The following is a 25,088-nucleotide window of genomic DNA, read 5'->3' as shown; positions in this document are numbered from 1 at the left end:
ATCATACACACCATTATATAATAATGGTGCCATCATACACACCATTATATAATAATGGTGCCAACATACGCACCATTATATAATAATGGTGCCATCATTCACACAATTATATAATAATGGTGCCATCATACACACCATTATATAATAATGGTGCCAACATACACACCATTATATAATAATGGTGCCATCATTCACACAATTATATAATAATGGTGCCAACATACGCACCATTATATAATAATGGTGCCATCATTCACACAATTATATAATAATGGTGCCAACATACGCACCATTATATAATAATGGTGCCATCATTCACACCATTATATAATAATGGTGCCATCATGCACACCATTATATAATAATGGTGCCATCATACACACCATTATATAATAATGGTGCCATCATTCACACCATTATATAATAATGGTGCCATCATGCACACCATTATATAATAATGGTGCCATCATTCACACCATTATATAATAATGGTGCCATCATTCACACCATTATATAATAATGGTGCCATCATGCACACCATTATATAATAATGGTGCCATCATACACACCATTATATAATAATGGTGCCAAAGTCTCCGGGAATATCGGAAAAAACTTCCATTGCTCATAAATTAGTAATTTTACGTAAGATAAGGATAATAAGAGGTAAAGACTGTAATAAGTCTAGTGACTTATATTAACTTATGTAAACTCTCACATAAATATTTTAATGTTAATTATGCTATATAAACCAAGTTAAAAAGAAACATATGTATTTATGTATAGTTATATAAGATATTATTTGAGGATATTAAATTAAAAATATATTAACATAATATAAATGAAGTAAGACAATAATGTTTGGCTCAATATTAATGGTGAAATAATCTTATAATAATGCCAGCAATATGCTTTCTAATGTTTATATTTCTTACTCGAATGTGACTGGTTTGTGTGAGCTTTCACCAGAGTGGCAGCTGAGAGGAGGACCAATAAGAACCCTCCAGCTCACTGGTGTTGACTAGTAGCAGTGTTGTGATTGGTCCATCCTCCACCAGCCTCAACTTAACTAAGGTACGATTTAAACATCTCATACGCTTGTCCTTTGTTGGCGTCACATAGTAAACATAAGCTTCTGGTGCTTACACTCAGCCAACATAGTTATGGCACTACAAGCTTGAGTATAAGGTGAGTGAGTGGCACTCTAGCAGCAGTATCAGGCAGCAGCAGGCACTCTGGCCACTCAACAACATCACTCAAATACTCACAGTGAAATCTTGGGGATGGCAAACATTGGCTGGGCTAAAAATTTCGCGCATTGCTGCTGCTCCACCAAAAATATTGTATTTCCTGACTTAGTTTCCCAAGTTGAGTTTGTTGGCTCAACCCCAGTGGTGGGAGGCTCACCTCCTCACACTCCATATATACACACTCAAGTTTTCCTACATGTGATTTTTGTGCTAATTAAACAAAAAAGTAAATCCAAAATGGTGATGTTGGTGAGGGAGGGGAGACATGAGCCCCCTGGCCAGCCTACCTGTCTTCCTCTAACCTAGGCCTACCTAACATTACCCAGGCCTACCTAACATTACCAGTTACCTACACACAACATAATACTGTTTAACAATCGCCAGACTCTACAAGACTTCTTGGAGATCTGGTCGACTATTGGTTCCAGTGTCATGTTACTGTGACCCTGAATGTTGGTCCCAGTGTCATGTTACTGTGACCCTGAATGTTGGTCCAAGTGTCATGTTACTGTGACCCTGAATGTTGGTCCCAGTGTCATGTTACTGTGACCCTGAATGTTGGTCCCAGTGTCATGTTACTGTGACCCTAAATGTTGGTCCCAGTGTCATGTTACTGTGACCCTGAATGTTGGTCCAAGTGTCATGTTACTGTGACCCTGAATGTTGGTCCCAGTGTCATGTTACTGTGACCCTGAATGTTGGTCCCAGTGTCATGTTACTGTGACCCTGAATGTTGGTCCCAGTGTCATGTTACTGTGACCCTGAATGTTGGTCCCAGTGTCATGTTACTGTGACCCTGAATGTTGGTCCCAGTGTCATGTTACTGTGACCTTGAATGTTAGTCCCAGTGTCATGTTACTGTGACCCTGAATGTTGGTCCCAGTGTCATGTTACTGTGACCCTGAATGTTTGTCCCAGTGTCATGTTACTGTGACCCTGAATGTTGGTCCCAGTGTCATGTTACTGTGACCTTGAATGTTAGTCCCAGTGTCATGTTACTGTGACCCTGAATGTTGGTCCCAGTGTCATGTTACTGTGACCCTGAATGTTGGTCCCAGTGTCATGTTACTGTGACCCTGAATGTTGGTCCCAGTGTCATGTTACTGTGACCCTGAATGTTGGTCCAAGTGTCATGTTACTGTGACCCTAAATGTTGGTCCCAGTGTCATGTTACTGTGACCCTGAATGTTGGTCCCAGTGTCATGTTACTTTGACCCTGAATGTTGGTCCAAGTGTCATGTTACTGTGACCCTGAATGTTGGTCCAAGTGTCATGTTACTGTGACCCTGAAAGTTGGTCCCAGTGTCGTTACTGTGACCCTGAATGTTGGTCCCAGTGTCGTTACTGTGACCCTGAATGTTGGTCCCAGTGTCGTTACTGTGACCCTGAATGTTGGTCCCAGTGTCGTTACTGTGACCCTGAATGTTGGTCCGAGTGTCATGTTACTGTGACCCTGAATGTTGGTCCCAGTGTCGTTACTGTGACCCTGAATGTTGGTCCCAGTGTCATGTTACTGTGACCCTGAATGTTGGTCCCAGTGTCATGTTACTGTGACCCTGAATGTTGGTCCTAGTGTCATGTTACTGTGACCCTGAATGTTGGTCCCAGTGTCATGTTACTGTGACCCTGAATGTTTGTCCCAGTGTCGTGTTACTGTGACCCTGAATGTTGGTTCCAGTGTCGTGTTACTGTGACCCTGAATGTTGGTCCCAGTGTCGTGTTACTGTGACCCTGAATGTTTGTCCCAGTGTCGTGTTACTGTGACCCTGAATGTTGGTCCCAGTGTCATGTTACTGTGACCCTGAATGTTGGTTCCAGTGTCGTGTTACTGTGACTCTGAATGTTGGTCCCAGTGTCGTGTTACTGTGAACCTGAATGTTGGTCCCAGTGTCGTGTTACTGTGACCCTGAATGTTGGTCCCAGTGTCGTGTTACTGTGACCCTGAATGTTGGTCCCAGTGTCATGTTACTGTGACCCTGAATGTTGGTCCCAGTGTCATGTTACTGTGACCCTGAATGTTGGTCCCAGTGTCATGTTACTGTGACCCTGAATGTTGGTCCCAGTGTCATGTTACTGTGACCCTGAATGTTGGTCCCAGTGTCATGTTACTGTGACCCTGAATGTTGGTCCCAGTGTCATGTTACTGTGACCCTGAATGTTGGTCCCAGTGTCATGTTACTGTGACCCTGAATGTTGGTCCCAGTGTCATGTTACTGTGACCCTGAATGTTGGTCCCAGTGTCGTGTTACTGTGACCCTGAATGTTGGTCCCAGTGTCGTGTTACTGTGACTGAATGCGGGTCCCAGTGTCATGTTACTGTGACCCTGAATGCTGGTTCCAGTGTCGTGTTACTGTGACCCTGAATGTTGGTCCCAGCATCATGTTATTGTGACCCTGAATGTTGGTCCCAGTGTCATGTTACTGTAACCCTGAATGTTGGTCCCAGTGTCATGTTACTGTGACCCTGAATGTTGGTCCCAGTGTCATGTTTCTGTGATCCTGAATGTTGGTCTCAGTGTCGTGTTACTGGGACCCTGAATGTTGGTCCCAGTGTCATGTTACTGTGACCCTGAATGTTGGTCCCAGTGTCGTGTTACTGGGACCCTGAATGTTGGTCCCAGTGTCGTGTTACTGGGACCCTGAATGTTGGTCCCAGTGTCGTGTTACTGGGACCCTGAATGTTGGTCCCAGTGTCGTGTTACTGGGACCCTGAATGTTGGTCCCAGTGTCATGTTACTGGGACCCTTAATGTTGGTCCCAGTGCCGTGTTACTGGGACCCTGAATGTTGGTCCCAGTGTCGTGTTACTGGGACCCTGAATGTTGGTCCCAGTGTCATGTTACTGGGACCCTGAATGTTGGTCCCAGTGTCATGTTACTGGGACCCTGAATGTTGGTCCCAGTGTCATGTTACTGTGACCCTGAATGTTGGTCCCAGTGTCGTGTTTCTGTGACCTTGAATGTTGGTCCCAGTGTCATGTTACTGGGACCCTGAATGGTGGTCCCAGTGTCATGTAACTGTGACCCTGAATGTTGGTCCCAGTGTCATGTTACTGTGACCCTGAATGTTGGTCCCAGTGTCATGTTACTGTGACCTTGAATGTTGGTCCCAGTGCCATGTTACTGTGACCCTGAATGGTGGTCCCAGTGTCATGTTACTGGGACCCTGAATGTTGGTCCCAGTGCCATGTTACTGTGACCCTGAATGTTGGTCCCAGTGTCATGTTACTGTGGCCCTGAATGTTGGTCCCAGTGTCATGTTATTGTGACCCTGAATGTTGGTCCCATTGTCATGTTACTGTGACCCTGAATGTTGGTCCCATTGTCATGTTACTGTGACCCTGAATGTTGGTCTCAATGTCATGTTACTTACCTTGAATGTTGGTTTCAGTGTCATGTTACTGTGACCCTGAATGTTGGTCCCAGTGTCATGTTACTGACCCTGAGTGTTGGTCCCAGTGTCATGTTACTGACCCTGAGTGTTGGTCCCAGTGTCATGTTAGTGACCCTGAATGTTGGTCCCAGTGCCATGTTACTGTGACCCAGAATGTTGGTCCCTGTGTCATGTTATTGTGACCCTGAATGTTGGTCCCAGTGTCATGTTACAGTGACCCTGAATGTTGGTCCCAGTGCCATGTTACTGTGACCCTGAGTGTGTTGGTCCGAGTGTCACATTACTGAGACCCTGAATGTGTTGGTTCCAATGTCACATTACTGGGACCCTGAATGTGTTGGTCCCAGTGTCACATTACTGGGACCCTGAATGTGTTGGTCCCAGTGTCACATTACTGGGACCCTGAATGTGTTGGTCCTAGTGTCACATTACTGGGACCCTGAATGTGTTGGTCCCAGTGTCACATTACTGGGACCCTGAATGTGTTGGTCCCAGTGTCACATTACTGGGACCCTGAAGGTGTTGGTCCCAGTGTCACATCACTGGGACCCTGAATGTGTTGGTCCCAGTGGCACATTACTGGGACCCTGAATGTGTTGGACCCAGTGTCACATTACTGGGACCCTGGATGTGTTGGTCCTAGTGTCATTACTGGGACCCTGAATGTGTTGGTCCCAGTGTCACATTACTGGGACCCTGAATGTGTTGGATCCAGTGTCACATTACTGTTACCCTGAATGTGTTGGTCCCAGTGTCACATTACTGGGACCCTGAATGTGTTGGTCCCAGTGTCACATTACTGGGACCCTGAATGTGTTGGTCCCAGTGTCACATTACTGGGACCCTGAATGTGTTGGTCCCAGTGTCACATTACTGGGACCCTGAATGTGTTGGTCCCAGTGTCATGTTACTGTGACCCTGAATGTTGGTCCCATTGTCATGTTACTGTGACCCTGAATGTTGGTCTCAATGTCATGTTACTTACCTTGAATGTTGGTTTCAGTGTCATGTTACTGTGACCCTGAATGTTGGTCCCAGTGTCATGTTACTGACCCTGAGTGTTGGTCCCAGTGTCATGTTACTGACCCTGAGTGTTGGTCCCAGTGTCATGTTAGTGACCCTGAATGTTGGTCCCAGTGCCATGTTACTGTGACCCAGAATGTTGGTCCCTGTGTCATGTTATTGTGACCCTGAATGTTGGTCCCAGTGTCATGTTACAGTGACCCTGAATGTTGGTCCCAGTGCCATGTTACTGTGACCCTGAATGTGTTGGTCCGAGTGTCACATTACTGAGACCCTGAATGTGTTGGTTCCAATGTCACATTACTGGGACCCTGAATGTGTTGGTCCCAGTGTCACATTACTGGGACCCTGAATGTGTTGGTCCCAGTGTCACATTACTGGGACCCTGAATGTGTTGGTCCTAGTGTCACATTACTGGGACCCTGAATGTGTTGGTCCCAGTGTCACATTACTGGGACCCTGAATGTGTTGGTCCCAGTGTCACATTACTGGGACCCTGAAGGTGTTGGTCCCAGTGTCACATCACTGGGACCCTGAATGTGTTGGTCCCAGTGGCACATTACTGGGACCCTGAATGTGTTGGACCCAGTGTCACATTACTGGGACCCTGGATGTGTTGGTCCTAGTGTCATTACTGGGACCCTGAATGTGTTGGTCCCAGTGTCACATTACTGGGACCCTGAATGTGTTGGATCCAGTGTCACATTACTGTTACCCTGAATGTGTTGGTCCCAGTGTCACATTACTGGGACCCTGAATGTGTTGGTCCCAGTGTCACATTACTGGGACCCTGAATGTGTTGGTCCCAGTGTCACATTACTGGGACCCTGAATGTGTTGGTCCCAGTGTCACATTACTGGGACCCTGAATGTGTTGGTCCCAGTGTCACATTACTGGGACCCTGAATGTGTTGGTCCCAGTGTCACATTACTGGGACCCTGAATGTGTTGGTCCCAGTGTCACATTACTGGGACCCTGAATGTTGGTCCCAGTGTCATGTTACTGTGACCTTGAATCTTGGTCCCAGTGTTATGTTACAGTGACCCTGAATGTTGGTCCCAGTGCCATGTTAGAGACCCTGAATGTTGGTCCCAGTGTCACATTACTGGGACCCTGAATGTGTTGGTCCCAGTGTCACATTACTGGGACCCTGAATGTGTTGGTCCCAGTGTCACATTACTGGGTCCCTGAATGTGTTGGTCCCTATGTCATGTGTCTGGGACCCTGAATGTGTTTGTTTCTGTGTCATATTACTGTCACCGAGTGTGTTGGTCCCACTGTCATGTTTCTGTGACCCATTGTGTTTTTTTCCACTGTCATGTTACTGTGACCCAGTGTGTGTTGGTCCCACTGTCATGTTACTGTGACCCAGAGTGTGTTGGTCCCATTGTCATGTTACTGTGACCCCTGAGTGTATTTGTCCCATTTTCCTGTTACTGTGGCCCCTGAGTGTGTCTGTGTCATGTTACTGTGACTTTGATTTTGTTTGTCCTTGTCATTTTTCTGTGACCCAATTGTGGGTCCGTGTCATGGTTCTGTGTCCCAGATTGCCCTGATTATTCAAATTCAAATTCAATTCAAATTCAAAGTTTATTCTCTGTGAGGATTACAATGCTGAGTTTACAGAATTTGGTTATTGTGTGGTTTACATGTAGTAAAATAATAATTACAGAGTTTACCACTAGAACACCTAGCATGGCTAGGCATTTCGGGCAGACTTAAATTAAATCTTAAGTTTAAAATATTACTAAATTATGAGGCAAGTTGGTATTATGGCTAAGTGACTAAATACTAGTTTGTGAGTTTAGCAATGTGAATGCTTTTGTTTTGGCACTATACATAGTTTCAGTATTGGAGTATCACAGGCCAACTTATGACTAGTTAAGATTCATTATTTTGAGATTGAGATTGATATTTCTGTTTATGGTCAAATGGGCGAGTGAGTGTAAGTGTTAACCACCAGGTGGTATTCGTGTAATTAGTTGACAGGGTGTATCAGGGAGATAAGATGTTTTCTGATGGTAGTTTTGAAGGTGATGAATGTGTCTGCAGTTTTAGAATTTTCAGGTAGGGTGTTCCAGATTTTAGGGCCTTTGACATACATTGAATTTTTCTGAAGGTTTAGTCAGACACGGGGAATGTCATAGAGATGTTTGTGCCTGGTGTTGTGCCTGTGGGTTCTGTCGCAACTATCAAGAAAGCGTTTTAGTTCAAGGTTAATATTGGAATTTAAGGTCCTGTAGATGTAGATTGCACAGTAGTAAGTGTGGATGTACTGAACAGGGAGTAAGTTTAGATCTATGAAGAGTGGGGGGGGGGTGTTGCAAGGGATGGGATTTAGTGATTATTCTTACTGCGGCTTTTTGTTGGGTTATTATTGGCTTTAGGTGTGTTGCTGCAGTTGAACCCCAAGCACAGATAGCATAGGTGAGGTATGGATATATAAGTGAATGGTATAGTGTGAGAAGGGCAGTTTGCGGCACGTAGTATCTTATCTTGGAGAGGATCCCAACCGTTTTGGATACTTTTTTGGTTATGTGTTGGATATGGGTGCTGAAGTTCAGGTTGTTGTCGAGGTATAGGCCTAGGAATTTGCCCTCATTATGCCTGGCAATTAGAGTGTTGTCGATCTTAATGTTAATTTGCGTATCTCCTACTCTGCTACAGAACATAATGTACAGTGGACCCCCGGTTAACGATATTTTTTCACTCCAGAAGTATGTTCAGGTGCCAGTACTGACCGAATTTGTTCCCATAAGAAATATTGTGAAGTAGATTAGTCCATTTCAGACCCCCAAACATACATGTACAAACGCACTTACATAAATCCACTTACATAATTGCTCGCATTCGGAGGTAATCGTTATGCGGGGGTCCACTATAGTAGGTTTTGTCAGTGTTAAGCGTAAGTTTATTGGCTGTCATCCAAGTCGATATTTTGATCAGCTCCTCATTCATAATGGTGTTGAGGGTGGCAAGATTAGGGTGAGAGATGACATAAGTCGTGTCGTCAGCAAAGAGAATGGGGTTCAGGTGTTGAGATACGTTTGGAAGATCATTGATGTATATGAGGAAGAGCAGGGGACCAAGGACACTTCCCTGCAGAACTCCAGTATCAAGTGGCTGTGTTGTTGATGCTGTGTCTTTAATGGTGACATACTGATACCTATTAGTAAGGTAAGATTTGAAATATGCAAGCGCATGGCCTCTTATACCATAATGGTCAAGTTTGTGGAGTAGGATGCCGTGGTCTACTGTGTCAAAAGCTTTTCTTAGGTCAATAAAAATTCCTAGTGGATATTCCTTATTTTCCAATGCTGTGTAAAGCAGATCTAGCATTTTTATGATTGCATCGTTAGTGCTTTTATTTTTCCTGAATCCAAATTGGCAGGGGTTGAGTATGTTTTGTGCCGTTATAAATGAATATAGTCTCCTGTGCACGAGTTTCTCAAAGATTTTGGATAGCAATGGTAAGTTTGATATTGGCCTCGAGTTGTTTAAATCTGTAGGGTCACCACCTTTATGTATTGGTGTAACCCTTGCCATCTTGAGTAGTTTCGGGAAGGTGCTAGTTTCTAGTGACTTGTTAAAAAGTAATGAGATAGCATGCGAGAGGACATGGGCCGCTCTCTTGTACAATAATGGTGGGACATGAGACAGATTCCCTGAGTTATTTTTAAGTGACTTTATAATCTCAGTGACTTCCATGGGCTCAGTTGGAGCAAGATAGAAGGAATTTGGGAAATTCCCATCTAGGTAGTCCCCGGCATGGGCATTGTTGCATGGGATTTTATTGGCGAGATTAGAACCTATGGTTGAGAAGAAGTCGTTTATCTTGTTAGCTGTGTCAGTGGGATGCAGTGGGTTAATATTGAGTTGAAGGGGGGCTCGAATTTTTTTTTATGTACATTCTCTAGTATTTAGTTTAGTAATGTAATAGACAGTTGTACTTAGTACACATAAGTACATTTACACATTTTTTTGTAATCCAAAGGTAAACCTAACCTTACCTAGACCCTGTTTCTGGATCTAGTGTGGGATGTGTTTGCTTTTTTTTTATGGGGGCTTCCAAGGGATTTCTTACCTATACACACAAACTGTAACTTGTTTATATTTTGTGCACAATCCACTTTGATATTTGAGAATTTGCATTATTGGTTATAACTAGGCTCAATACTGAGCCCCTACACACATTATTTGCAGGTCCTTGTCATGTTGCTGCAAATCTGAGTGTTGCTCACTCCATAATGTTGTAAATGTGAGTGTTGGGCCCTGTGTAATGTTGTGAATGTGAGTGCTGGTCCTTGTGTAATGTTGTGAATGTGAGTGCTGGTCCTTGTGTAATGTTGTGAATGTGAGTGCTGGTCCTTGTGTAATGTTGTGAATGTGAGTGCTGGTCCTTGTGTAATGTGAATGTGAGTGCTGGTCCCTGTGTAATGTGAATGTGAGTGCTGATTTCTGTGTAATGTTGTGAATGTGAGTGCTGGTCCCTGTGTAATGTGAATGTGAGTGCTGGTCCCTGTGTAATGTGAATGTGAGTGCTGATTTCTGTGTAATGTTGTAAATGTGAGTGCTGGTCCCTGTGTAATGTTGTGAATGTGAGTGCTGGTCTCTGTGTAATGTTGTGAATGTGAGTGCTGGTCCCTGTGTAATGTTGTGAATGTGAGTGCTGGTCTCTGTAGTGTTGTGAATGTGAGTGCTGGTCCCTGTGTAATGTTGTGAATATGAGTGCTGGTCCTTGTGTAATGTTGTGAATGTGAGTGCTGGTCCTTGTGTAATGTGAATGTGAGTGCTGGTCCTTGTGTACTGTGAGTGTGAGTGCTGGTCCTTGTGTACTGTGAGTGTGAGTGCTGGTCCTTGTGTAATGTTGTGAATGTGAGTGCTGGTTCCTGTGTAATGTGAATGTGAGTGCTGGTCCCTGTGTATTGTTGTGAATGTGAGTGCTGGTTCCTGTGTAATGTTGTGAATGTGAGTGCTGGTTCCTGTGTAATGTTGTGAATGTGAGTGCTGGTCTCTGTGTAATGTGAATGTGAGTGCTGGTCCCTGTGTAATGTTGTGAATGTGAGTGCTGGTTCCTGTGTAATGTTGTGAATGTGAGTGCTGGTTCCTGTGTAATGTTGTGAATGTGAGTGCTGGTTCCTGTGTAATGTTGTGAATGTGAGTGCTGGTTCCTGTGTAATGTTGTGAATGTGAGTGCTGGTTCCTGTGTAATGTTGTGAATGTGAGTGCTGGTCCCTGTGTAATGTTGTGAATGTGAGTGCTGGTTCCTGTGTAATGTTGTGAATGTGAGTGCTGGTTCCTGTGTAATGTTGTGAATGTGAGTGCTGGTTCCTGTGTAATGTTGTGAATGTGAGTGCTGGTCTCTGTGTAATGTTGTGAATGTGAGTGCTGGTCCCTGTGTAATGTTGTGAATGTGAGTGCTGGTCCTTTTGTAATGTTGTGAATGTGAGTGCTGGTCCTTGTGTAATGTTGTGAATGTGAGTGCTGGTCCTTGTGTAATGTGAATGTGAGTGCTGATTTCTGTGTAATGTTGTGAATGTGAGTGCTGGTCCCTGTGTAATGTGAATGTGAGTGCTGATTTCTGTGTAATGTTGTGAATGTGAGTGCTGGTCCCTGTGTAATGTGAATGTGAGTGCTGATTTCTGTGTAATGTTGTGAATGTGAGTGCTGGTCCCTGTGTAATGTGAATGTGAGTGCTGGTCCCTATGTAATGTTGTGAATATGAGTGCTGGTCCTTGTGTAATGTTGTGAATGTGAGTGCTGGTTCCTGTGTAATGTGAATGTGAGTGCTGGTCCTTGTGTAATGTTTCGAATGTGAGTGCTGGTTCCTGTGTAATGTGAATGTGAGTGCTGGTCCCTGTGTAATGTGAATGTGAGTGCTGGTCCCTGTGTATTGTTGTGAATGTGAGTGCTGGTCCTTGTGTAATGTGAATGTGAGTGCTGGTCCCTGTGTAATGTGAATGTGAGTGCTGGTCCCTGTGTATTGTTGTGAATGTGAGTGCTGGTCCTTGTGTAATGTGAATGTGAGTGCTGGTCCTTGTGTAATGTGAATGTGAGTGCTGGTCCCTGTGTAATGTGAATGTGAGTGCTGGTCCCTGTGTATTGTTGTGAATGTGAGTGCTGGTCCTTGTGTAATGTGAATGTGAGTGCTGGTCCTTGTGTACTGTGAATGTGAGTGCTGGTCCCTATGTAATGTTGTGAATATGAGTGCTGGTCCCTGTGTAATGTTGTGAATATGAGTGCTGGTCCTTGTGTAATGTTGTGAATGTGAGTGCTGGTTCCTGTGTAATGTGAATGTGAGTGCTGGTCCTTGTGTAATGTTTCGAATGTGAGTGCTGGTTCCTGTGTAATGTGAATGTGAGTGCTGGTCCCTGTGTAATGTGAATGTGAGTGCTGGTCCCTGTGTATTGTTGTGAATGTGAGTGCTGGTCTCTGTGTATTGTTGTGAATGTGAGTGCTGGTCTCTGTAATGTTGTGAATGTGAGTGCTGGTCTCTGTGTAATGTTGTGAATGTGAGTGCTGGTCTCTGTAATGTTGTGAATGTGAGTGCTGGTTCCTGTGTAATGTTGTGAATGTGAGTGCTGGTCTCTGTGTAATGTTGTGAATGTGAATGCTGGTCCCTGTGTAATGTAGTGAATGTGAGTGCTGGTCCCTGTGTAATGTTGTGAATGTGAGTGCTGGTCCTTGTGTAATGTTGTGAATGTGAGTGCTGGTCCCTGTGTAATGTTGTGAATGTGAGTGCTGGTCCCTGTGTAATGTAGTGAATGTGAGTGCTGGTCCCTGTGTAATGTGAATGTGAGTGCTGGTCCCTGTGTAATGTTGTGAATGTGAGTGCTGGTTCCTGTGTAATGTGAATGTGAGTGCTGGTTCCTGTGTAATGTAGTGAATGTGAGTGCTGGTTCCTGTGTAATGTAGTGAATGTGAGTGCTGGTCCCTGTGTAATGTTGTGAATGTGAGTGCTGGTTTCTGTGTAATGTAGTGAATGTGAGTGCTGGTTCCTGTGTAATGTGAATGTGAGTGCTGGTTCCTGTGTAATGTAGTGAATGTGAGTGCTTGTTCCTGTGTAATGTAGTGAATGTGAGTGCTGGTCCCTGTGTAATGTTGTGAATGTGAGTGCTGGTTCCTGTGTAATGTAGTGAATGTGAGTGCTGGTCCCTGTGTAATGTTGTGAATGTGAGTGCTGGTCCCTGTGTAATGTAGTGAATGTGAGTGCTGGTCCCTGTGTAATGTAGTGAATGTGAGTGCTGGTTCCTGTGTAATGTAGTGAATGTGAGTGCTGGTCCCTGTGTAATGTTGTGAATGTGAGTGCTGGTTTCTGTGTAATGTAGTGAATGTGAGTGCTGGTTCCTGTGTAATGTTGTGAATGTGAGTGCTGGTTCCTGTGTAATGTTGTGAATGTGAGTGCTGGTCCCTGTGTAATGTTGTGAATGTGAGTGCTGGTCCCTGTGTAATGTTGTGAATGTGAGTGCTGGTCCCTGTGTAATGTTGTGAATGTGAGTGCTGGTTCCTGTGTAATGTTGTGAATGTGAGTGCTGGTCCCTGTGTAATGTTGTGAATGTGAGTGCTGGTTCCTGTGTAATGTTGTGAATGTGAGTCCTGGTCCCTGTGTAATGTTGTGAATGTGAGTGCTGGTTCCTGTGTAATGTTGTGAATGTGAGTGCTGGTCCCTGTGTAATGTTGTGAATGTGAGTGCTGGTCCCTGTGTAATGTTGTGAATGTGAGTGCTGGTTCCTGTGTAATGTTGTGAATGTGAGTGCTGGTCTCTGTGTAATGTGAATGTGAGTGCTGGTTCCTGTGTAATGTTGTGAATGTGAGTGCTGGCCCCTGTGTAATGTTGTGAATGTGAGTGCTGGTCCTTGTGTAATGTTGTGAATGTGAGTGCTGGTCCCTGTGTAATGTTGTGAATGTGAGTGCTGGCCCCTGTGTAATGTAGTGAATGTGAGTGCTGGTCCCTGTGTAATGTTGTGAATGTGAGTGCTGGTCCCTGTGTAATGTTGTGAATGTGAGTGCTGGTTCCTGTGTAATGTGAATGTGAGTGCTGGTTCATGTGTAATGTAGTGAATGTGAGTGCTGGTTCCTGTGTAATGTAGTGAATGTGAGTGCTGGTCCCTGTGTAATGTTGTGAATGTGAGTGCTGGTTTCTGTGTAATGTAGTGAATGTGAGTGCTGGTTCCTGTGTAATGTGAATGTGAGTGCTGGTTCCTGTGTAATGTAGTGAATGTGAGTGCTTGTTCCTGTGTAATGTAGTGAATGTGAGTGCTGGTCCCTGTGTAATGTTGTGAATGTGAGTGCTGGTTCCTGTGTAATGTAGTGAATGTGAGTGCTGGTCCCTGTGTAATGTTGTGAATGTGAGTGCTGGTCCCTGTGTAATGTAGTGAATGTGAGTGCTGGTCCCTGTGTAATGTAGTGAATGTGAGTGCTGGTTCCTGTGTAATGTAGTGAATGTGAGTGCTGGTCCCTGTGTAATGTTGTGAATGTGAGTGCTGGTCCCTGTGTAATGTAGTGAATGTGAGTGCTGGTTTCTGTGTAATGTTGTGAATGTGAGTGCTGGTTCCTGTGTAATGTTGTGAATGTGAGTGCTGGTTCCTGTGTAATGTTGTGAATGTGAGTGCTGGTCCCTGTGTAATGTTGTGAATGTGAGTGCTGGTCCCTGTGTAATGTTGTGAATGTGAGTGCTGGTTCCTGTGTAATGTTGTGAATGTGAGTGCTGGTCCCTGTGTAATGTTGTGAATGTGAGTGCTGGTCCCTGTGTAATGTTGTGAATGTGAGTGCTGGTTCCTGTGTAATGTTGTGAATGTGAGTGCTGGTCCCTGTGTAATGTTGTGAATGTGAGTGCTGGTTCCTGTGTAATGTTGTGAATGTGAGTGCTGGTCTCTGTGTAATGTGAATGTGAGTGCTGGTTCCTGTGTAATGTTGTGAATGTGAGTGCTGGCCCCTGTGTAATGTAGTGAATGTGAGTGCTGGCCCCTGTGTAATGTAGTGAATGTGAGTGCTGGCCCCTGTGTAATGTAGTGAATGTGAGTGCTGGCCCCTGTGTAATGTAGTGAATGTGAGTGCTGGTCCCTGTGTAATGTTGTGAATGTGAGTGCTGGTTTCTGTGTAATGTTGTGAATGTGAGTGCTGGTCCTTGTGTAATGTTGTGAATGTGAATGCTGGTCCTTGTGTAATGTTGTGAATGTGAGTGCTGGTCCTTGTGTAATGTTGTGAATGTGAGTGCTGGTCCTTGTGTAATGTTGTGAATGTGAATGCTGGTCCTTGTGTAATGTTGTGAATGTGAGTGCTGGTTCCAGTGTAACGTTGTGAATGTGAGTGCTGGTTCCTGTGTAACGTTGTGAATGTGAGTGCTGGTTCCTGTGTAATGTTGTGAATGTGAATGCTGGTCCTTGTGTAATGTTGTGAATGTGAGTGCTGGTCCCTGTGTAATATAGTGAATGTGAGTGCTGGTTCCTGTGTATTGTGAATGTGAGTGCTGGTTCCTGTGTAATATAGTGAATGTGAGTGCTGGTCCTTGTGTAATGTTGTGAATGTGAGTGCTGGTCCCTGTGTATTGTTGTGAATGTGAGTGCTGGTCCCTGTTTAATGTTGTGAATGTGAGTACTGGTCCTTGTGTAATATAGTGAAAGCGAGTGCTGGTTCCTGTGTAATGTTGTGAATGTGGGTGCTGGTTCCTGTGTTGTGAATGTGAGTGCTGGACCTTGTGTAATGTTGTGAATGTGAGCAGGGCCGGATTACCGCATAGGCAAACGAGGCATTTGCCTAGGGCCCCGCGCATTTGGGGGCCCCGTGGTCCAAGGGGTTCAGGGGCTCATCCAAGACTGTGCACATGGTGCAAGTGCAAAGGGGTCCCTACCTAAAAAGTTCAAGTGTTTGGAGAGTAAAATTGATTTTTAAAAATTAATCAAAACAAAAATAAATAATGAAATAAAATAAAATAAAAATAAATAAACCTAAGCATAGATGGCAACACTCAACACGCCTTTGTTTACATCAGAACAGCTGTGTTTTCCCGCTAATGGGCGAGTATGGGAGATTCCTCTCCAATTTTCTGTAGTAATTACACGTTATCTTGACTTGTACTGTGACAAATTAACTGAAGTGTTGTTGATCGACATTGATGTGTATGGATAAATGTTTGTTTTCGCCTCTAAATGTTAAGGGAGGTACCTGATAGGGTTACTTGACTAGTAAAGACGCATGGACCAGTAAAGACGCATTTTTGGTAAAAATACTATAAAGAAAAACCTAAAAACGCAAACTGACTTCTGTTTGTAGGTTTTAAAAGCACTTTGTCCTGTCTTTAAGTCTTTATCATTTCAATAACAGATCTCAATTGATTGATATTCTACATCACTTCCGTCGCAAATGCTTAGTTTTCAAGTTGCGACGGAAGTGATGTAGAACATTAATTAATTTACTACATATTTCCCCAGAAACACATAAGCCACATCAGAAAATCGTTGGTTGGGTGAAACTGAAAATTGTCCCTGCATTCTTTAATTCTCATGTCCTTATCTATGGTGGTAGGCCATATATCATGCAAAACATAATGATTAGTTTAGTTACGAAAATGGTAATATAAATACCATTGTCCATTGTTCTTGGACTCAGTATGATTTCTGCTTAAGTAAATTGGAGATAAAGGAGGATGAATTAGTAAAATATTCGTAGCGCAAATCACTAACCTAATCTATGGTAAAAGTTCTGTATATGACTCCTTTCTGGTAACGTTTTGAATTTTTAGATGCGCAGCCAGAGGAAAGGGGGCTACAAGGGCCATATCCCCCCAATTGACAGAAAAAAAATTTAATAATAATTAAAAAATTAATAATAATTGATAATGAAAAATTTGTATTTGCATGATTACAGACAGTGATACATCCTCATTATGGCATCTCGTGAACGTGATGTTGGACGTTCTTATGCGAGTGGGTCACAGAAAAGAAAGATGAAAATTCAAGAAGAACAGAAAAAGAAAGATGTAGGAAGCTGCAGAAAGATCACAGACATGCTCACGAAAACAGTTTCTGATGTTACCAGTACAGTTGAATCTGCAGATATGTCAGATCATACAGGAAGCCTTCCCTCCATTATTTCTCAGCCAGCATCTACTTATTTTGTGTCTCCTCTCAATGTCTCAACGGACTTTTCATCCACAGGATTTGTCTTAAAAGATCCTGCCTCATGGCCTCATGTAATCCCAGATTCTCTACGTAATGCTTTCATTGCAGAAAACTTCAGTCAAACTCTGAACATTGACTTTAGGAAATCAGCAAGGATTTATGATGATGGAAGTCGTCATTGTTTAAAGTCATCTATGTTTTATAGGAAGCTTGCAAATTCAGAACCTGTGAAAAGATCATGGATGGTATACTCTGAAAGCTCAGGAAAAGTGTACTGTTCAGCATGCAAGCTATTTTCTACCAATGAAAATACCTTCACACAGGGGTTCAATGACTGAAAAAATTCCAAGCGTTTCGAGGAACATGAAAACAGCACCACTCACAGGAGCTGCATTTTAGCCAGTGTATTTCGTGCACAGAAAAAAGGCTTATTGGATTCTCATTTGGAAAATCAAACTGAAAAAAAGCACACTTATTGGAGAAAAGTTCTAGAAAGAGTTGTTGCTGTTGTAAAATTCTTAGCTCTAAGAGGACTTGCTTTCCATGGAGAAAATGAGGTTTTTGGTTCGGAAAACAATGGCAATTTCCTAGGGATCATAGAACTGTTAGCACAATTCGATCCATTCTTAGCAAATCATGTGTCACGCCTTGGGAATGCAGGAAGAGGCACTGTATCTTACATGTCATCTACTATATGCAATGAATTTATTGAACTGATGACTTAGGTGGTCCTCAATAACATCATAGCAGCTGTGAAAACTGCAAAATACTTTGCAATAAGTGTAGATTCAACACCAGATATTTCACATACAGATCAATTGACATTCATTGTTCGCTTTGTCGACTCCAGCGGTAAGCCTGTAGAGCGCTTTATAAAATTCATTCCTCTTTCAGGCCATGATGGAGAAACAATGATGAATGTAGTACTGGATACTCTGCTTGAACATGATCTCTCTATTATGGATTGCCGTGGCCAGGACTATGACAATGCAAATAACATGTCGGGTAAATATAATGGCTTGCAAGCCCGTATCAAGCAAATCAACCCACTTGCTGAATATGTGCCCTGCTCAGCACTTTCTCTTAATCTTGTTGGGTCATGTGCTGCGGAGTGTTGTGTCGCTGCAGTTTCATTTTTTGGACTTTTACAAGCACTCTTTAATTTTTTCTCTGCTTCAACGCATCGGTGGAGTATACTCAAGTCAACCATTCACGGAGATGTCATCAAATCATTATCAACAACAAGGTGGTCAGCGCAGCATGATGCAGCACATGCTTTGAAAGACAGCTTTGCTGAAATACGTTCTGCTTTGATCCAAATAGCAGAGGATGAAGACCAGACAGCAACTACAAGAAGCGAAGCAGCCAGCTTAGCATCAAAATTGGAAGATTTTGAATTGGCCTTACTCTGTGTGGTTTGGGACTGTATACTGGAACGGTTAAATGCCACGAACAAGACACTTCAGAAAATTGAAATTGAAATGGCTACTTGTGCTAACCTCTATGCAGGCTTAGTGGAATTTGTAAGCTCACTTCGCAATGATGAAGCTTTTGAAATGTTTGAAGAGAAAGCTAAACTGCTGGTGAAAGACTACAGTTACCAGGCTGATCATCAGCGGTCAAGGAAGAGGAAACGCAATTTTGAAGAGCCAGACAATGAAATTGTGTTGCTACCAAGGCAGAAATGTAAGACAGCTACATACTTTGTCATTCTGGATTCACTGATTACAGAATTGGTGAAAAGAAAAGAAATCTACCAGAATCTCAATGACAAGTTTGGATTTCTGTTCAAAATTACTACTATGCCAGATGCAGAATTGAGAGAAGCTGCATTAAAGTTGCAACAACACCTTTCAGCAGATGTTCAGGACACATTTGTTGAAGAAATAGTTTATTTTTCTGGGTATATGAATCAGATTAAAGCTCCACCTGAAAAATGTGCACCCTCAGCTGCTTTGAAACATTTAAGAAATGCAGGTATCTCAGAAACCTTCCCTAATGTTGACATAGTGTATCGCCTTTACCTAACACTTCCAGCTACTAACTGTGAAGGAGAACCTTCATTTTCTGTTTTGAAAAGAGTGAAAAACCAGCTCCGTTCAACAATGAACCAAGACAAATTGTGTAACCTAGCCTTGTTGACCATTGAGTCTGACCTAACAAGAAATATTGATTTTCAGAATATAATTGATGATTTTGCCAATATGAAATCCAGAAAAAAGTTTATTTCAGAAGTGCCTGTGAATATAAACAATTCTTTACTTTCTTGAGTTTATATGATTTGATAGTCTTATGCATGATGCAATAACAATAATGGTCAGTGATTTATGAAGGGAATAATAGTGCTGTAGTGGTTATGCTGAATATAATAGGTACATGATGTCACTGTAGACATTATAGACACTATAATAAACTGTGAGATGTTAAGATATCTTATTAATAAAAATATGGCATCAGAAATATTAGACACATATCCTAAACTTGCTTGCAACATAAACTGTAGAAATAAGACACAGTCTTAGATGATGTCACTACTTTAATAGCCTAATCTAGTAATACTATGCTGTCTTGAGTTTATTCTCTTTAAAATGCATGATTTAACAAGATAGTTATAATGGCTGTTGGTAAATGGTTTTGGTTGTCTTGATGTACTTTCCCTATTAAATTTAATCTAAATAGCCAGAATGTATTTAATTAGACCTTAAACAGGCTCACACCCACCCCCCCCCCCCCCCCCAAGCTGGAAGGGGTCGCTTCACTTACCCATAACTCAAAGGGGCCCCGCCAATCTGAATAGCCTAGGGCCCGGAGACTTCTTAATCCGGCCCTGAATGTGAGTGCTGGTCTCTGTGTAATATAGCGAATGTGAGTGCTGGTTCCTGTGTAATGTTTTGAATGTGAGTGCTGGTCCTTGTGTAATGTTGTGAATGTGAGTGCTGGTTCCTGTGTAATGTGAATGTGAGTGCTGGTTCCTGTGTAATGTTGTGAATGTGAGTGCTGGTTCCTGTGTAATGTTGTGAATGTGAGTGCTGGTTCCTGTGTAATGTTGTGAATGTGAGTGCTGGTTCCTGTGTAATGTTGTGAATGTGAGTGCTGGTTTCTGTGTAATGTTGTGAATGTGAGTGCTGGTCTCTATGTAATATAGTGAATGTGAGTGCTAGTTCCTGTGTAATGTGAATGTGAGTGCTGGTTCCTGTGTAATGTTGTGAATGTGAGTGCTGGTTCCTGTGTAATGTTGTGAATGTGAGTGCTGGTTCCTGTGTAATGTTGTGAATGTGAGTGCTGGTTCCTGTGTAATGTTGTGAATGTGAGTGCTGGTTCCTGTGTAATGTTGTGAATGTGAGTGCTGGTTTCTGTGTAATGTTGTGAATGTGAGTGCTGGTTCCTGTGTAATGTTGTGAATGTGAGTGCTGGTTCCTGTGTAATGTTGTGAATGTGAGTGCTGGTTCCTGTGTAATGTTGTGAATGTGAGTGCTGGTTCCTGTGTAATGTTGTGAATGTGAGTGCTGGTTCCTGTGTAATGTTGTGAATGTGAGTGCTAGTTCCTGTGTAATGTGAATGTGAGTGCTGGTTTCTGTGTAATGTTGTGAATGTGAGTGCTGGTCCCTGTGTAATGTTGTGAATGTGAGTGCTGGTCCCTGTGTAATGTTGTGAATGTGAGTGCTGGTCCCTGTGTAATGTTGTGAATGTGAGTGCTGGTCCCTGTGTAATGTTGTGAATGTGAGTGCTGGTTCCTGTGTAATGTTGTGAATGTGAGTGCTGGTTCCTGTGTAATGTTGTTAATGTGAGTGCTGGTTCCTGTGTAATGTTGTTAATGTGAGTGCTGGTTCCTGTGTAATGTTGTTAATGTGAGTGCTGGTTCCTGTGTAATGTTGTTAATGTGAGTGCTGGTTCCTGTGTAATGTTGTTAATGTGAGTGCTGGTTCCTGTGTAATGTTGTTAATGTGAGTGCTGGTTCCTGTGTAATGTTGTTAATGTGAGTGCTGGTTCCTGGTTTCATGTTTGCTTGTGTGCTTGTGATTGTGGGCCTTCTTGAAATTGGTTTCTTCATTCCACTATGATTAGTAATTTCTGAGATTTTCTTTGTGTAAAGGCAGACAGAATTAAGTGCTAAAATTGATATTTTCATTATCAGTAAGCTGATTTAAGTCAAGTTTAAATGGCTTATAATTTATTGAAGCTTAGCCTTATATTCTTGGAAGAATCCCTTTTAGATTGATTTTGATTTCCTTTGAAAATTCAGCTTCATATTTTCTATTTCACTTTTCGTATGTTGAATTTTTAGTTGACTTTATCCTTTTTTCTGTAAGGTGACCCTTCTGCACTATTGATGGGCATGTCATTATCTTTTTTGTTTATCTCTTGAGCAAAGTATTTTAGTACAGTGGTACCTTGAGTTACGAGTGCCCCAACTTACGAGTTTTCTGAGTTACGAGCTGTTGCTCGGTCAATTTTTTGCTTGGAGTTGCGAGCCAAAATCCAAGTTACAAGCGAGCTTCAGATACGCCGGCACTCGCAGGAGATACTGAGGAAATGTCAAAAACCTCGATAATGACCAACGTGTAACATCCTTTCAATTTTGATACTACTGGTAATGTCATCCTGCCAGAATGTTCTATAACACATGACCTAGGTAAAGAGAAACAGTTCTGGAGCATGTGTAATACATGTTCAGCAGGCCAGCTGGTTGGGTGGCCAGCTGGCTGATTTGCTTTGGCTGTCTCTTATCTCCTTCTGTCTGTATCTATCTCTGTCTCTGTCTATTTCTCTGTCTTTATCTCACAGGTACACATAAATACAGTTATACATAGTGTAAATTACCTAGGATAACCCAAGAAATCCAGACAACGTTCTATAGTACTATGCTTGTAGATATAAGGCATAATAAATATGACTGGCAAGTAATGCACATTTTCACTTCTTCAGGAATCAGACGTGACGACTCTGCATCGTGTGTAATACATGTTGGTTCATGAGCAGCTCTCTCTTTGAGACAGGGAGACAAGTAGAGAGACAGGAAGACAGAAACACAGGCAGACAGATAAGCAGAGACAGAGATAAACATAGCTAGACAGATATACAGACAAATAGACAGAAACAGATAGACATGTTTATGTATAACAGTGAAATATAAAGCCAAGGCAGTGCACGATCATCGAATGTCACTCCACTGCTGCACTGTCAGCAGTGGAGTGACACTCATCTTACAATGTGCTTCAAGGAGTTTCATATATACAGTAGGGCCCCACTTACACGGCAAATTAGGTTCCAGGCTACTGCCGGAAAGCAGACATCGCCAGAAAGCAGAAAGCCATTTTTCTCCACTTACAAATGCCAGGTAACATGTTGACACTTACATATATTACGTTATCAATAGAACTAGGCATTAAAAACAATGAAAAGTAAAATACACACACAACACACCCATTATTTACCTTAAAATATTTGTAGTCTTAATGTAGGGTGAGAGGCGAGTTTAATTTGTAGGAAGTCAGGTTTGGGAGGTATGGTAGCCAGCCACGTCAGCCCACCCCACCCACAGGTAATACAGTGGACCCCCGCTTAACGATCACCTCCCAATGCGACCAATTATGTAAGTGTATTTATGTAAGTGCGTTTGTACGTGTATGTTTGGGGGTCTGAAATGGACTAATCTACTTCACAATATCACAATATTCCTTATGGAAACAAATTCGGTCAGTACTGGCACCTGAACATACTTCTGGAATGAAAAAATATCGTTAACCGGGGGTCCACTGTATACTACATTTAATTAAAGCTCCCCAGAGCGATAAAATACATATACAGTACATTCATTAATTACCTTAAAATATTTGTAGTCTTAATGTAGGGTGAGAGATGAGTTTTATTTGTAGGAAATCAGGTTTGGGAAGTATGGAATCCAGCCAGGGAAGCCATCCCCACCCCACCCACACGTAATGTAGACAAACCAGATGAACGTGTCTGGTTTTCGTCACTTTACATTGTGTACAAGTTGTCTCCACGTTGATACAGTAGAATAAATAAAGAGAAACAGTCCTGTTCTCATGTAACACCATTTTTTAAAAGAAATAACACCCTGAGTGAAGGCAAACTTAGGTACAGGTACACACAAGTATAATTATCAGTTATAATAATAATGTAGGTCCCTTCAAGGGAGGTTCCTTGATGCTGGTGAGGGGCTCTTGATCTAGGGAATTGGATCTGTGCTCTGGTTCCCTGAATCGAGTCTGAATACCTTCCACCCCCCCCACATGCACTGTATAATCCTATGGGTTTAGCGCTCCCCCATGATTACAGTAATAATAATAATGTAGGTATGTAGTTCACCTGGGCTACATACCTACACCTACCTATATAGCTACATGATATTTAACCCTTAATGCAAACCCGTCCAGAGCGATGAAATTAGACAGGGAAACCTATCCAGGGAGATAAAGTACGGAAGGAAAAATGTCCAGGGCGACTGAATATGACAGGGAACCCTCATCTCATACGGGACGGACCCTGAAAGGGTTAAATGGTCCAAACGTATATATACGTTTTTTCAACATCTGAAAGTATGTAAAAAAATGTAGATCTTTTTTGTTTTACATTTGAAAATGTGTAAAAAAACTTTTATCTACATTTTTTTTTGTTATATTTGAAAATATGCAGCGAGGAGAAGGCTGGAGGCAGTGGAGATGTCATGTCTGAGGGCAATGTGTGGTGTGAATATAATGCAGAGAATTCGTAGTTTGGAAGTTAGGAGGAGGTGCGGGATTACCAAAACTGTTGTCCAGAGGGCTGAGGAAGGGTTGTTGAGGTGGTTCGGACATGTAGAGAGAATGGAGCGAAACAGAATGACTTCAAGAGTGTATCAGTCTGTAGTGGAAGGAAGGCGGGGTAGGGGTCGGCCTAGGAAGGGTTGGAGGGAGGGGGTAAAGGAGGTTTTGTGTGCGAGGGGCTTGGACTTCCAGCAGGCATGCGTGAGCGTGTTTGATAGGAGTGAATGGAGACAAATGGTTTTTAATACTTGACGTGCTGTTGGAGTGTGAGCAAAGTAACATTTATGAAGGGATTCAGGGAAACCGGCAGGCCGGACTTGAGTCCTGGAGATGGGAAGTACAGTGCCTGCACTCTGAAGGAGGGGTGTTAATGTTGCAGTTTAAAAACTGTAGTGTAAAGCACCCTTCTGGCAAGACAGTGATGGAGTGAATGATGGTGAAAGTTTTTCTTTTTCGGGCCACCCTGCCTTGGTGGGAATCGGCCGGTGTGATAATAAATAAAAATAATAATAAAATGTAAAAAAAAGTAGATCTACTTTTGTAGCACTACGAATTTGAACGTCGATCTGTTTGGACCGTTTAAGGGTTAATGTGACCCAGAGCCATATTATTACCATCAACATACCATGTTCACTGAGTTTAATTGTTTCTAACAAGTGCCTTTATATGCCATCATAAACAAAGGGAGCAGTAATGAATAATTTATGCCGAGAATTGTAAACAACAGCGTTATATATTAACCCTTAAACGGTCCAAACGTATATATACATTCACTAACGTAGCGCCCCAAATTTTTTGAGGAAAAAAAATATTTTCTTTTAAAAGGAAAAAAGAGCATATGGTACCCAGGCAACCCCAATTATTTTAATATGGCACACAGTGAGTGTGCACACCCATTCTCTCATGTCTAGGTGACTCAGGCTTATTGTGGCAATGTTGAATGAATGACAAAGAAAACGTATATATACGTTTGGGGCGCTACGCGCATGAACATATATACGTTTGGACAGTTTAAGGGTTAATGGGAGTGATGTAATGTTTTCCCTCCGCCTGGCTACCACACCTCCATAGTATATACAGTGGCCCCTCAGTTAACGCCTTTAATCCGTTCCAGAGAGCTAGGCTTTAACCGATTTAGCTTTTAACCCCTTCAGGGTCCAAGGTCAAGGTGCTCCAGTGTCCAAGAAATTTTGAAAAAAATAAAAATTATTTTTTCTTACAGAATTAAAGAGCATATTTTTGTGAAGGTAATAAGACAAAAAAACAAAATTCTGATCAGTACTTACCGAGATACAGTGCCAAGAAGTTTGTCGAAAATGATGTGGTGGCGGCAACATCGACGAATTCCACATACGCGCATTACATTATTTTGCGGTTTTTGTTCTTTTCTTTTCCAATTTTTTTCTATTCCTACTAACATTTGGGGCCTGAGAGACCAATACTGTATATAATGTATATATATAAACTCACTGTATTGAACACAATAACCGCACTAAAGTTATCATCATATTATTGTTTACCACTGTTGTTTATTAC

The 25,088-nt window shown here is 42.5% G+C and overlaps 1 protein-coding gene across 3 annotated transcripts in view; it reads left to right on the top strand.

The window, feature by feature from the left end:
• The first annotated feature begins 945 nt into the window (after positions 1–945).
• LOC128688107 (uncharacterized) overlaps positions 946–25,088 on the top strand; it is a 235,324-nt gene continuing 211,181 nt past the window's right edge. The window contains exon 1 of one of the 3 annotated variants that reach the window (XM_070087561.1): positions 946–1,074. The gene's annotated coding sequence lies outside the window, so the exon portion shown is untranslated. The other 2 variants (XM_070087579.1, XM_070087568.1) reach the window with 2 other exon arrangements.

Source organism: Cherax quadricarinatus, chromosome 2 (assembly GCF_038502225.1).
Source record: "Cherax quadricarinatus isolate ZL_2023a chromosome 2, ASM3850222v1, whole genome shotgun sequence".
Taxonomy (NCBI): domain Eukaryota; kingdom Metazoa; phylum Arthropoda; class Malacostraca; order Decapoda; family Parastacidae; genus Cherax; species Cherax quadricarinatus.
The sequence above is the reverse complement of the archived record's forward strand: the minus strand, read 5'-3'. Positions and strand labels throughout refer to the sequence as shown.